Genomic DNA, 15,313 nt, shown 5'->3' with positions numbered 1-15,313 from the left:
TAAAAATGATTTTATTTTTAATATTTGTAATGGCGATAGCGTTTTATTTTTTTGAGTTCTGTTTTCCGTTAATATCCTTCTAGATGCGCAATGTTATCCGTGACCTGGTGTGAGTGATTAATAGAATATGGCGGATAAGTGCAAGTGTAGTATTTCTTATTTAATTATTTGTCTGACGAAAATCACGTTTCATTGCGTGACTAAGTTATTTAACTGTAAACGTTATCGAAATTATGACATTTATTGGTTTTATTATGCGTTTGAACTTAGTTGTTTCATCGAATTAATGGGTGCCTGTAGGTAAGTATTTATCGAACTACATTTATCAAACTTGTTTGTTAAAAGTAACAGAAATATTCAATGACTCCATATGAGTCGAAATTGCGATGAGTTTGATCAGAAACTGGTATTTCTAACTATACTTAACTATTAACTATTTTTGCAGTGTTTATTCGCTTTATGTAATGCTTTGTCAATTAAAATGTAGTTCATTGTATTTCGTAAAGTCGTTATGTTGTGATATTAAGTATGAATTGAGTGTTACAGTGGAACATGCTCTCAACGTTTTTTTGTATTTGAATTGAATAATATAGAGACTCAGTCAGACTCGTTGAAATTTAATTTAAGTTTTTTAGTTCGTCAGGAAAAACGTTTCTGCTCTATAAAAATTTATTTACAAATTGTTACATACGTACCATACGCTCGTTTTACTTGAAAGTGGAAATAAATGTGCAGCCGTGCATTTGCTCGGATTTAGTTGTAACCCTACGCTTGCAGTCACGCATTCACTTATAAGTTTCTTAGGTCCGATGAGATGTCCAGAGTTTCATTTCCATTTGAGTTTCGCGGAACGTGGTTTGTATATTGGTTCCAGGATCTCGTTCCGTCTGCGTAAGCGTCTTGCGATGCTTTGGGGGTGCTTTTTCCAATTACCGTCGCGCCGCTGCGTCGCCACCATCGAGCAACCTTGATGGGTGTTTGTGCGATTTGCTTTTGTGTGAAGTAACCATTTTTATTTGATCTTAATTTTTATCTCATCGATCTTCGGATAGTTCGAAACGGGATCGAGGTCAGTGGATGCATCCGAGCAGACCTGCGGAGTCGGCGCGCCGACAGTTCTGCTGCACAAGAAACAAGCAAGCACATGCTCCGAACCTCGCTCGTCTTTCCAACCCCCTCTTTTCTCCCCCCTCCCCCCCCCCCCCAACCCTCCGCTCTCCACCTCGTTCTTATAGACTCCCACGCTCGCTGATCGTCTGCTGTTGTGGTGGTCGCCCTGTTGTAGCCTTCTTCCGCCGAGTGGCCGCTGTTCTGGACCGCTGGGTGGCCACTCTTCTGAAAACTTTTATAATTAAGGAATTTCATTTTGTTTTTGTAAATTTATAGAATGTTGGGGAACATCACAAAAAATCTGAAAAAAATCATATTTGTAGTGAATGTAAAATAGTGATTTTTCCTCATCCCTGTTAAGAGGACGCATCAGTTCCACTCCATCGGTCGTATTTTGCCTTTTTTTCGTGTTGTATTTCCCGTTTTTTCCTAGTATTCTTTGAAAAGTACGGGTTTTCTATTGAAATTTCCGGCAGTAATAGAGCTCTCGCCAACCTTGCCAGCATTCGCCTGTAGATCCTTTCCACCCATCTTATTTTTCTACGTATTGCTCGTATTTTATTAGCGTTATGAGCTACAAATTTTTTATATGTATAGAATAAACCTCCCGTGAAAATCCCGCGGTAAAATTTCCATAATTAAGAGGCAGGCAAATGTTGACAAGGGTCGACTATAGATATGGAAAATTTCAAGGTTTTTGCGTAAGTTTTATACGGGTAATACATCACGCACCAAGACAGGGAACCTTCAAAAGTTGCACATCCCATTCCCTGCGTGTCATCGGGAGTTTACATCTAAATCTACATATTACCCTGCAAGCCAACTACAGAGGTGTTTGGAATTATCACAAGCATGCACATGAGGATTAAAATTTACTTCCACTAACATGGACAATACATACGGTACGCATGAGGTACTGCATTAATCTATATCCTAATTATGAAGGCAATTTTCCAATGAAGCTATGGGACATACAAAACATGGTGTAAGAAATACCAGGAGAATTCAGAAACATGCATTAAGGAATACATAGCGTAGTAAGCTACACTACCAGTCAATTAACCTATTTCTGAGTTCTATCGCTATCGTCATCGTCTCTTATTGATCGCGGGACGTTTCAAATTTATCTGTTCTACAGTCTATCACTCTTATTCTGCTTTTATGATCTAATCTTTCGTAAAATTTTGGTTTTCGTAAGATATGGCTAACTTCGTTGTAAAATAAAGGGCTCATGAATTCACTTATGTAATACGGTAAATCTAGTTTTCAATCTGCGTGCTGACAGTGATTCCCACACTCTCGATCAAAATTTTCTCTCCTGTCAAGGTTAGCATTCCATAATTTGAAAAATTGTGAAATCGATCTGGATATTCTGTAAAAGTTGGGGGTTTGATGTTTGAATGGCCATCTTTTCCCGCATTTCCCTGGAGCCCCTCTTGCCAGGATACTTTCCGCGTCAGCCTTAAACTCGAACAATACTGCTTATGTATACTTAAAATAATTAGCCCTGGACTCATCTTGTGCGTGCAGACTTTTCAATGTGTTAGTTAAATGCATAGTAAAGTCAATATTTTCGATGGATCAGCCATGATAGAAAGGCCGATGGAACATCTGGAAAGGACGTGTGTCTGGTGTTATTGGTTTGAACAGGGGTGGTCGGGAGTGAGTTGGGGCCCTCGGCTAGGGCTCATGATGAGACTCTCCTTACCGAGGGATTCGGGGAAGATTTTTAGGAAATTACGTGCCCGGAAATGGATTTTGACGTTATTCTGCCTCTTAAAAGTTACTAGAAAATATCAATTTCGGAAGAAAAATATTATGAGTTTCACAGTTTAGTAATGTATCATGGTTCTATTTTCTGTTAAGTGATTTTTTTCCCTTGAAACTCCCCTGAAATCTAATAACAAACCGCTAAAATACCCTTTTCGAATAACTCTCAAAAAAGCATCAGGTTCTCTTCTATTTTCTGATACCTTTATTTTATCTATTTTTAGGTAATCTTTTTACTCTTACTTAGTATGATGTAGATGAAGCTACTAATGAAAACGTATTGTTTTCTAATCGCAAAAAAATTTTGGTTCAAGTAATCTCTTTTTCTACACCTTTTATATACTTAACGATAAACGCGAGCGTTGTAAAGGCCCCCCTGATCTCGGGGCCCTCGGCGATCGCCGACCTGGCCAGACCGCCCCTGGGTCTGGACCATGTCGCGATGTCGGTGCAAATTCCGTAACCAAAATAAATATTGTGGGGACCGTCCGTATCACCGTCTGATTCTATTAGTCTTATTAGCACAATAAAACTTATTTTCGTCGTATTCTCTTATAGCTGATCTGTATTAAAGAGCATGATCTCTTGTGGGATTTTTCCCAGGAAGCACTGCTTTTAGACTAGTTTTCAGTCTACGGTGTGACAGAGATTCCCATACTAGTTGTAAAGGTCATTAACACTAACGAGACTATCGTAACGACTTATCAAGTACCCGGCAGCTCTTCTGTGTACGCGTTTTAACTCCGCTTTTTAGACCATCTCATGATGATCCCAAACACTGATAGCGTATTTTAAGTGGGAGCTAATTTCTCTCACTTTGACGTCGCGTTTTTCCTAGTATCTTTTAGCAAAACCTGATATACGAGCAGCTTGACCTGTTACTTCCCGAATATGTTTGTTCCACGATAGATCTTTTTTGAATTTAACTCTTAGACTTTTTTCCGTGTATATGATTGCACGTACCATAACATGCCGATTTATGCGGCAAATTTGAAACCTTTATTATGAGATTCTGTATGGGTGCATAGACCCAGCAGAAGAACTACAGAAATTATAGTATAGTATAGTAGTATAAAAAAGAGTAAAATTATATGCCCACCAGTCATGGTATAAAATTGAGCGTTTAAAAAGTCTCTCTCCTGTGAAACGTATAAGTTGCTCATTAAGTTTAGTTGGGTTTCGCGCCATTCCGACGCTTACCAAGCTGAGCTAAGATCTTGTTGGTGCGATCCTTGAAGTCTCCGGAACGACCTGGTGCTCGGAAGACATATCGCATCGCTTCGCATGGCTCGCGTTTGGTGCGAATTGACCACGAGAAATGATCGATCCTTTGGATGGACTCAACGGCGACTCAACTCTCTCGCTCACTTTGCATCGCATTCGGTGTGGATCGACCTCGACCCCTTGACGTATGCACACCCACTCCTTTGGGGTTGCAACGCTCTTGACTTGAAAATACTCCTTAATTCATGAATTTGAATGATGAATTGGGAAATATGTGGGCACCGTTGAAAGAGGGAACGTCTGGATTCAGTCCCCGGCTCGTAAATTACGGACAAAATGCTGCGAATGTTTACGTGCGTCCTAGACGTAATATTATACGAGGGTATTTCAATAAGTAATGCCTCCCTTTTTTTACTCAGAACACATTTATTTTAAGAGTCAGAATTTGGTGACAATATACATCAACATGTCTTTTTTCATGTCCTATTTTTCTACATAGTCTCTATCGTCCTCTATGGCTGTGAGCCAACGTTGTGGGAGAGTATGTATTCCCCGCTGGTAAAAGCTCTTGTCCTGTAGGCGTAGCCATGTTTTCACTGCATGATTGACATAATCGTCATCTTCGAAATCTGTTCCCCGTAGAGACTCTTAAAGCGGTCCAAAGAGATGGAAGTGCGAGTGTGACAGGTCTGGACTGTGGGGTGGATGAGACCATTACGTCCAACCAAATTTGGCGATATTTTTCCGGGTTCTCAGACTCGGGTGTGGTCGCGCATTATCTTGTTGGAGCAAGATTTCTGCTGGACTCTTGTTCGATCGAATAGGTTGGAAACGGTTCTTGAGTTTATTCAGTCTTCATGTATGCCTCCGAATTGATGGTTCGCAGATGATGACGTGCCAATTCGAAATCTAGGCGTTACTTATATAAATTCGTGTGGAATTACAATTTATTTTACTTTTCATTGGGTGATTATATGTCAGGATCATAACAGAGTTCGAGCACTGACAGCAAGGGTAAGTTAGTACTGCGATAGGCCTTAATTTCAATGGTCGGAATCCGCCAGACGCGATGTTAACTTCCATCTCCATTTCTATGAAATGTTCTAGTCTATATTAAATTGAATGAAGTCATTTTTGGGGCCCTCCTGCTTATCATGGGGTTTTAGGTTTTGGAGGACAGTGTAATAAAGTGAAAGTGAATATAGATCGCATAGTAAAGTAGCCCTTTATTGATAGTTTTTCTCCAATGTTTGGTCCTTAATGTATTATTGATCCTTATCCTCGAATATGCGTAACTTACGCCTCGATATTTTTTATTCATCTTTGAGTTAGTGCAATGGCCTCTCGTTCACGATTGCTTACTTTCTAGGTTGTTTATGTTATTCGATGTTGTCGATTATATCCTTGTTGCAAGTTATTTCTCTTCGTGTTCCTGTAATATCAATTACTCATGTGAATAGGTGCTGGACGAGTAGACGTGAATATAATATATAATATAACTTTATTATTTTAATGCCACGTAATATTTTCATTTTACTAATTTTGTAATAGACGCGTTTTCTGTCTACCTTGTAGTAGGTTAAATACCTCATCTAGTAGACAAATACCTTAATCGGTTATGATTCTAAATAAGTTCTCCTTAGTATTATCGGTTTCACGCTATTTAATCCTTGTGTACGCTTTCGCGGTATGGTGAAGATTCAGTGTGGAGGTTTTCGGGGTTACTACCGCGTAGATTCATCTCTGCAGACGACAGTTTCGCCGGCATTGCAGCAGGCTTCTTCAGGTCAATGAAGTTCGTCTGCAGAGATGAATCTACGCGGTAGTAACCCCGAAAACCTCCACGCTGAATCTTCGCGCTATTTATTTATGTCAAGCTCCAAACTTCCTCTGACAATGAATTAGTATCAGTATCCACCTCCTGTATCCAAAGCAGTTTTATTGTTTGCTTTGCAATTGTAAGCACTTTCTCCCACTTGACTTCTGAAGCACAGGATGTATTCCAGAGTGGGATAATTGAAATACTGTCTGAATAATGGAAAATTTACGAGAAAAAGAGCGTGGTTGAATTCTTCTGTTGGTTTTCCTGGAATAATATATGATAAGTATTCGGGAAACCTTATTACGTGTTTCTAGCCCCTTCGGTGGAATTTGATAGGTTAAAACAATCGCGTCTTTCTATATTACCAAACCGGGAATTAATGGCGCTTTTTGAATGGTGGGCAGCAAGCAATACCGAGTTTAAGTTCTATCCACCTGAAAATGACAGTATTTCACTGAAGCGACGTCATTAATAGTCAGTTCAGTTAGTAACTTTTAAAATATTGGTGAATGAGGTAGTGGATAAATTCCAGGAGAGGGAATGCAATGGCGTCAGTTCATTTTAAAATTTACGTGACTAATTTAGTAACTGACTAAAATTGTATTGTTTTTTCTCTTTAGTTGCTGTTTATACTGACGCGAGCTAAGTTATACCTAGAGCTGAGGAATGAGTTTTCATGTCCGCCGTATCTTATGCCCCCCCTAAAATGTCCATTATGGTTCCACTTGACCAGTTACTTTTTCCAATTTGTTGAAACCCATCTTAGGTCGGAGATATGCACTGATGATCAGCGTAAGTGGAGACGACGTTGAACGGAACCAGATTTTGGAAAACCAATTTCAAATCTAATTTTTGCCCATTCGTTGATTTAGGTACGTTTCCCTCCCTCAGTCCATAACAAATACATTTGCACGGCAAAAAGAAGATAGTGAAACGTAGAATGTATACTGCGATGAAACTCTGTCTCCAGTTTGCTCTCCATACGTCTTATTTAATATGAGTTCTTAATTTTCTTATCAAATACGTTAAGCAAGTTCGGCCGAGAATCTTCACAGTCGTGTAAAGCATTAAACACTATGGAGAAAAATTGTGTCACGAAATTTTAACCCTGGGTAGCTGGTGCCAGTATGAACAAAATTACGAATGATGTTTAGTTCGAAAACGCACCATTTTTAAGCTGCAGAAAATTTTAGCCAAGGGCTCCGATTGGTCGGGAGTTTCACCTGTTGCCAGATGCTATGGGCAGCTTATGACTTCGAATGATTTGGCTGCAGGAGATCGCGATGTATCCTAGCCATCCGACTAGTGGAAACTCGAGGCCAATCTGAGCGTTTGGCTCTAAATTTCTGTAGTTCAAAAAAGGTGCGTTTTCAACCTATCATTGATAATATTGGTTCCTCCGGCCTTCGCCTCTCCATGATTAAAATATCACTACACGATTTTTCTCCACCCTGTATATTGACTAAGATAAATTTGCCTCGACGTAACGTCGAATCAAACCCAAATAGGAAAAAATCGCCTTGTGTGCATTTTATTGCTGAAATCCTCTCGCTCCTTCCTTGCTCTCTTCTTTGACGAATTTTGGAGAGATAGCAAAGATTTTCGGGAAAGCCTAGTGCATTCTGGGTTCGTTGGGCAGCTGACGAGGAGATGAACCTCCAGTGGGATCACCATTTACAAATTTCAAGTATACTTGTGAAGAGTTAACGTCTTTAATCCGGTCTTTTTTTAAATAGATCCCGTATCTGGTTGTTCCATAATTTTTGCATTGGAATTGCTTTAGGGTTTTGAATCGGAAATTAAAAATTACGGCTCTTCGCTTAGTAATGTCGTATTTATTGATTTAGTTTTTCGACTCGGGTTTCATCGTTCATTTTCTTGAAAATGTCTCTCTTCCATGGATGTTTCTCTGTACTGCCACCTTCACATATATTACACTAAAGGATTCTCTTGTCGGCCACTAGTTGTGATGTCGCCCTCATCGCATTTAATGGATTTACCAAAGTTGCCACTCGCGTCGCGGATGGCAGAGATCTCCGAATTTCACGAGGGAAACAAGGTTTAAGACTGAATGTTGACCGAAATTTAAATGTGTGATGATATAATCCATAAATTTTCAATCCTATTCCTCCCGAATGCAAATACCCTATTGCATGTACTAAGAATAAATGGATAGCTCTGCACTCGTCGCCGTGAATCGAATTTTTTGGAAAACAGATTAGAATGCTGCCGAAGTGGGGACACAATTCAAGCTTCTAAGGGACCGAATTGAGTATCTTCAGAGGTATGTAGTCCCCTTGGCCGTTACCACTGCGTGATGAAATCTGGGTCGTGGCAAGTGAATCAATTTAGTGGACCATTACTTTGGGCGGCGATTTTCGATTCGTATTAGCTCCGCATCGTAAGGCTTCGAGGGTCATTTGTTATCCGAAATGGAATTGAATCCTTTTATTCATTATAAATCTGTGTCCTGACTCATCTCCCCCTTTGCCGTGGTCCACAATGTGTCGTGTTCAGCGGAGCACTGCCCGCGTCACCCGACACACACACGCAGACACCCGACGCGGGCGGCGCCAGGAGACCATTGCGATGACGGTGCGTGTGTTTACACACACGGCTGCATCTCCGCCGCCCCCCCCCCCCCCTCACTCCCCGCCGCCCTTTGCTTGACCTCGTCTGCCTGCCCACGACTCCGTTGTGCTCCCGTGGCTTCCGCGCACCAGAAACGCCATCGACCTCTGCGCATCGCCTCTTCTTTTATCTCTGCTACAGCGAGGAGGGGTAGACGTGCCGCCACTGTCTTGCATTACACGTTAACAATTGGAGGTAGCAGCCGTTTTGAGTGGCCACCACTGAAAGTTTTGAATTAACCTTAAAAATATGTATGCCGAAGGGTGCATGCAGTATTTGGAGACGGCGTCGAGGGAATTTTGAGACACTCAACTAACCAGGATAGATTAGGCGATGAACACGAAACCAAGGAAATAGACTGGAGAACGGAGAGGTTCGAAAATTTGCTCTTCCGAAGAAGGAATTCACCACGCTTGAAAACCTGATAATTCGTCAGTTATTATCATTAGTTGTGTAGCTTATGTAGTATAGCTCATTTGTTATCTAGCAATACAAAAAATACACCCAGTGGTAGCACTTACAGGTCTTTATCTACGTAGCTTTACTTACATAACTATGTTTTATGGTGCGTCAATATCTGGGTATAAATATACTCGTAGGGATGTACTTGCGGCATATTGGAAAAAATAACCGAGAATAATTATTGGCGAATCCATGGCTCCTTTCGTTAACATGCTGACGCTGGGTCACACTCTCCTCTTCCTTACGGCGGCGCCGATGGCCTAAGCCGTCCTCCCAATGCATAGGTACCTACTTAACTCCCCCCTACGTTAAGTCTGAATGACACGATCGTTTTTTCCGTCCCTCGGAGAGAGAGCCTCAGCCACAGGTTTTCAGGGACCAAAACGTGATCGCTCGACCCGTCATTTTCTGAATCCCTCGGTCATTCCGCTGTCCGTTTCTCCTTCACTTTTTCCAGGGCCGGAACTAGGAGTGGACATCCCTCGAAAAAAAGAGAACACGATAAGAGCATGGTTACTGGTGAAGTAAAAGCTTGCAATCGCAGAACGACGATTATGATTACTAGTTCCCCATTTCCTCAGGAGGTTCTGGATAACAATCTAGGTGGTCATAGGAAGGGGCTGACTTAAAGGAATCCCCTCCGAGGTCCACAGTCATGCGGGGCCCCTGAGCCGGATGCCCTGGACGGCCTTAAGAATCCCAGGGTTCGTTCTTGACGGGAAATTTTCTTTTAGACCTGCGAAGTACGTGAACTGTAAAATAAAAGGACTCGCGAGATCCCTCCATTGGTTACGGTCCGTTTATCTTTCTCCTCGCACTCGTCACGATCTAATACTGTAATTATCAAGATACATTACGGTCCACCTACCGAAGGTCGATGTGGGAACAGAGATATCCGCGATATGCGATGAAGTTTTCATTTCCGGTTAACAGCGCGTCAGTTACTGTTGCGATGACAACAGTTTCTGCCAGCGTCTTCGGCCTGAAGATGTTGGCAGTAGTGCCAGCGAAACTATTGTCATCGCCACAGTAACTGACTCGGTAGTAACCGGAAATGAATTACTTTATCGAATGCTTAGTTCGTAGAATACCGAAGGGTCACCATTACTCGGCATCTTTCGTGGGGCAAACACCAGGGTGTTTGCCCCACGTGTGCCAAACACCAACTCCAGGGTGTTTGGCAGGGCGTGATCAATCACCATCAATCGAGTATGCGAAGTATGCGAGAAAGATAACCGTAAACTAGGATTTGTGAAAAGAATTCTCGGTAAATACCGAACGAAAGGTGAAAAAATTAATCTACCCGACTCTAGTAAGGCCTCAGCTGGAATATGCTGCTAGCGTGTGAGACAATTATGAAGTAGGATTGATTGCTGAAATCAATAGAGTACAGCGCAGGGCGGCCATTTTCGTGATGAGTTGATATGGTTAAAAGTGTAGCGTTTCCAATCTGTTTGGCGAGTTAGAAAGGGAAGGTTAACTGGAGCGTAGTATAAAGAATAGGCTATATTTACTTAGTAAATTCGGAGAAGATTTTGTCTCAGACGACGTATCCTTCGTTTACCGTCTCACTATGGTGGACGTGATCACGAGAAGAAAACAAAGGAAATGGACTGCAAAACGGAGAAATTTAAAATGTCAATATTTCCTCGTGCCATTAAAAATAGCAACGGTGTCTCGATTTATGAAATTAATGGCGTCACTCGCTTGGATGACTCATTACATTTTTATATTTTTCCAATGTTCTAACCTTGCATGGATTTCCTATAGGAATTACTCATGGTTGGCGAGTTTTGCCTTTGCATTCATGTAGACATATCTGGTAATTATGTGTAATATTTTAATGATAGTGTGATGCTCCCGTTTTCCAGAATTTCCCGTAATTTTTTTTTCTTCTTCGACTGTTCGGTGCTCCTAAATGCTAAGCGTTGGCATGGTCTCGAAGAGATCGTTGATGTAGCTCCTACGCAGTTTAAAAGAATTAATTCCGTTGGAAATCTATATTTCCGGGGAGTAGAGTAGTTAAGCGGCTTTATTTGGATGGATATATATTACATTGTCTGTGCAGTGGATTCTATGCCATCGCAATCCTCTCACTCCCTGGCATTATGCACTTCGAACTACCTAAACTCTCAATCGAGCTGTACCGTTCCTGACGAATAGATTAAAGATGGAGCATTACTCGTTGGAATTCCTTAGAATTAGCCTCTTTTTCCTAATCTTCGGACTCCCGTTGTGAGGTCGCCATGTCAACCAGCTGTGGTCGTCTCGTTAACGGACCAATCTTGGATGGAGTGCTAATGGTTGTCACCGAAGGTGTGGTGCTTTGGAGCGCTGACAACGAGGAAGGTTGGCTGGCTGCGGTGAGGCGTGTTGTTGTTGGCATTATCTTCGGATTGTGTCGTTATGTCTGGGCGGAGGTGGGGGGGGGGGCTAAGTCCTTTGGACTGAGCAGACACACTGGGGCCTCTCTCTCTCTCGTACCACTTGTCGTCGAGGGGTGCTTTTCCATTCATTTCGATTATTTGAGTCGTGCGATTCGGTTCATATTGACGAATCGTTCTTTCAAATCGTTCTAAATGAACACGATGAACGACGGGAAAGCAAATGAACACTACCGTTAAACAAAATGAACACTGCGCAAGTATAAATTAGCTCTGCTACTAGAGAAATGAGCATGGTAAATTAAATAATTTTGCTAGTTTTAATGGACAAAGAACAAAGTTTTGGAATCAAAATGAACAATGCAAATCTATCGATTGCTGTTGTCCAAAATTATGCGACGAGAAACAAATTTATCGAAGCCACGATTCCCTGTAATTTCGATGGCAAAACACTGTGAAAATAATTCAGATTTTGGAGTCGAATATTTAATAAAGTGTTTATAAGAAATTCTGATCCTTCACCTCTGTTACTATTTTCAAATTTTGCCAGAGCCATTTTTGTTACTATTTTATGTCATAGCATGCTTGGAATTTTCCTAATGTCATCGATTTAATTGTTATCATTTTTTAAGCGTCACCGCGTTAGACCCAGAATCCGTGTGGCGTGTTATCATGAGTAAACCTCTTTCCCTCCTGGCTCATTTTCCTTTTTTTGCGGCAATTCTTCATGAACCACATGAAGTATTCCAATCGTGAGAAAATCCATGTAAAACGGATAACGTGATTCGTCTTTTTATCGGTTCATGGCAATGAATCGTTCATCCGTTCACGGTTCAATCACAAGCGTCTTCTGCTCTAATTTGTGTGCGCGTTAATGGCGAAAGCGAGGTTGTGGACGGGTGAGGGGGTGGAGCTGTCATTAGAGCCATTAGCGTCCAGCCCCTGAACACATCCGTCCGCCCGTGGTCCTCCTTCAGCACTGCAATACCCAAGCTCATTCTCGCTCCGATTTCACGTCCTCGTTCACCACGATTCTTCTTCCCCGACTATCCTTCCCCGGCGACGAAGGAATCATTATTTCGTTACTCAAGGCCGTGTCTGGACGTTCTATTCTGTGTCGTGGTGACAAAAGCTCTAGCAAAAGCCATCATTTACGCATTTAAACCCATTGCTCACGTTCTGATTAATATGTTCACACAAGCATTATTGTATTTCGTTGAAATGACACCGAGAAAAATAAGTCGATATTTCTCACAAACGACTTAAAAGCTGCCACCTACGGATCATATATGAACTCCATTGGCTTCATCGTGTCATCATCGTTGATGAGTTGATGAGAAGGATATTTCATTGTTTTCTCACGAGGTCTCAAAAGAATTGGAAAGTCTTCGCGTGGGTACTCCCGAAAAGCCGAAAGCTCTTGAACACCTTTTCTGATATCCTTTCGAAAGTTTCGTGAATCTCATCGCCGTATGTCGGACTTGTATGAAATTATTTTTCCTCCCCGCACTGCACGAAATTTGAAATAATGGCAATTTGGTCCCTCTTGTATGTGTATTATTATCGACATTTATTAATAAGTAGCCTGTTTTTGCGATTTAATTATGAGTATACTTAGGGTTATTTTAACAGAAGTTGTAGCATTGATACATTTAATTCAGATATGCGGAAAGCTCAGTATATTTTTGCTGCTAGTTAACTGGAGGAGCTCTTTTATCATCTGCGACTTAAAGCTGCGGCATTTTTGATAGTAATACCCGTCGTCTATTTCCACCATCGAGGGATGTAATCCACGCGTATACTAGATTTTAGATTCCGTATATGTTCGAAAGGTTTGCCATAATTGCAGACGAATTCAATGCTTTTAACCGGAAGGCGGCAAATAATGGCCTTTTCCTTGGATATCTTCGCCTTTTAATGTTTTTGAAAATTCATCCGTCCTCTTGTGGGCTTCAGAGTAAAAATGAATGAGAACGATTGACCGCTTCTGTGCATGCCAACAAAATGGAGACGGCAAAAGCCCACACTACGCGATAGATCTGATTGTCTGATTCCTTCTATAGTGTTCGTTTTCATGTTCTTTTTTTTACTTCCGATTGAAAATTTTATAGTCAACATGTTATATTCCCCGAGAAGTATCAACATTTGAATAAAATCAATTTTTAAGCATTAAAGCTAACTTTTACCATTCAAGACCCGTCATTTTGACAGCTGTAACCTCTACTTACTTAATCCTATTGCCCAGTTTTTCTATCGTCCTCATTTTTGTCTGATTTTTATTCATTTTTTATTATAAGCATCCTGTGTAAAAATTACATAATTTTTTCCCGTAGAAATGGAGTAATACCATCCGTTTCCCTTGAAAGACGAACGCCGTTTTTATTTTGTTAATAAAGGTAACACGTGTTTATTTATTTATTTTACTACCGAAAACAGCACTTTTCGGGGTCGATAACATTTAAAAATGAAGCGTGCACAAACATCCCTGCCCTGGATAAGGGTAACTTACCCAGGCGGGTCTCGAACTCGCGACCTTTGGTATGGCAGGCTAGGACTTCACCCCGCCGCCTCCTAGGCCTTTATTTTAGTCATCTCTACCCTCTATTACGTCTGGACTTTTGATGTTTTAGTTAGCACATTTATGCTTCAAACATTCCTTATTATATTTTGAGTGGAAATAAGCATCCATATCTGCCGTAGCCAGTGGTGTGTGGTAGGCCAGGGGGTGAGGGAAGCAGGAGAGACGAAACCGCTGTTCATTTTAAATTTTTATCGTAAAATAATTAGTAAAAATTACTCAGTTGTATTGATAAATAAAGAAAGAGGTTCATATTTAATGAAGTTATCAATCAATTTTAACATGAAAGAAGAATTATATGAAATAATTACCATCCGTCAAAATGACGTGTTATGGTCCTTGTCGGCAGCCATGCCATACCGCTCCTTCTAGTGTCCCGGTCTTTCTAATATTAAAGCTGGTGTTTACATGTTGTTCTCAGCTTTTGATTACAGTCTTGAGCCATCCATCTTGAGCTCCGTCCCTCTTGTCTATCGATATGTTTATATGACTTGAGATGCATAATTATAGTAATACCTACTGACACCTCTCTTCTTCCGTTGCAGTGGTCGCGTCGTCATCCGATGGCGTCGCGGCGGTGAGGACGTCAGACATGGCGAGCGTACACCTCCACCAGCGGCGTCGGCGACAGCAGCGACGCAGCCACGCCGCGGCGGCGCCCCACTGACCGCGGGCCGCACTCACTGGCTGAAATCGCTACGCAGGTGAGCTTCCTTCCTCGCTTCCATTGGCCTTGGTCGGGTGGTTGTCCGACCGGTTTCTTTCTGCGATGCTCTTGTCCCCGAGATGCCCGTGTAATTTGGCCCTTCTCCAGCCGTCATTACATGTCTGTCTGTGGGGTGGTACAAGTCCCATCGGCTCCCTTATATGGCCCGGCCGGGTTCTCCCCCCCACCTCACCCTCTCTCCCCCTAAATATATATACATTTCAGCCTTTATTTCATGCCATTGCTATAAAAGGTTCACTCCACAGGACCATCTAACAATGAGTACCGTCCTTCCCCGTCGGGAGCTTCACAGTCAAAAAATTGATTAAAGTTGCGGCGTCGCAGATCCGTATTCACACTCAGTAGGACTTTCTGTGCTTTATGTTTCTATCACATGTAAGCAAACATCAATATAAGTATCTAAGATTCCGTAAATGTCCACTTACTATAGTTCTGCATATATACACCAAAATTAGACGAGGCCCGGGAGCCGCGATTTGCTGTGCATCTTTGGAACGTGATACAAGTTTAAGTAGAAAATTGTTAATGAAAAGTGACCTTGGCAGCTATGAAATAAAAATATTCTTTGCATTGTTCTTTATTGCATAGCTTTGCTACCAAAGGAT

At 41.5% G+C, this 15,313-nt stretch overlaps 1 protein-coding gene across 1 annotated transcript in view; it reads left to right on the top strand.

Moving 5' to 3' along the window:
* The window catches only part of LOC124154302, a 121,047-nt gene that overhangs the window by 55,825 nt on the left and 49,909 nt on the right, over positions 1 to 15,313 (top strand). The window contains exon 2 of the mRNA XM_046527943.1: positions 14,527 to 14,685. The gene's annotated coding sequence lies outside the window, so the exon portion shown is untranslated. The remainder of the gene's footprint in view (positions 1 to 14,526; positions 14,686 to 15,313) is intronic.

Source organism: Ischnura elegans, chromosome 1 (assembly GCF_921293095.1).
Source record: "Ischnura elegans chromosome 1, ioIscEleg1.1, whole genome shotgun sequence".
Lineage (NCBI taxonomy): Eukaryota > Metazoa > Arthropoda > Insecta > Odonata > Coenagrionidae > Ischnura > Ischnura elegans.
The sequence above is the reverse complement of the archived record's forward strand: the minus strand, read 5'-3'. Positions and strand labels throughout refer to the sequence as shown.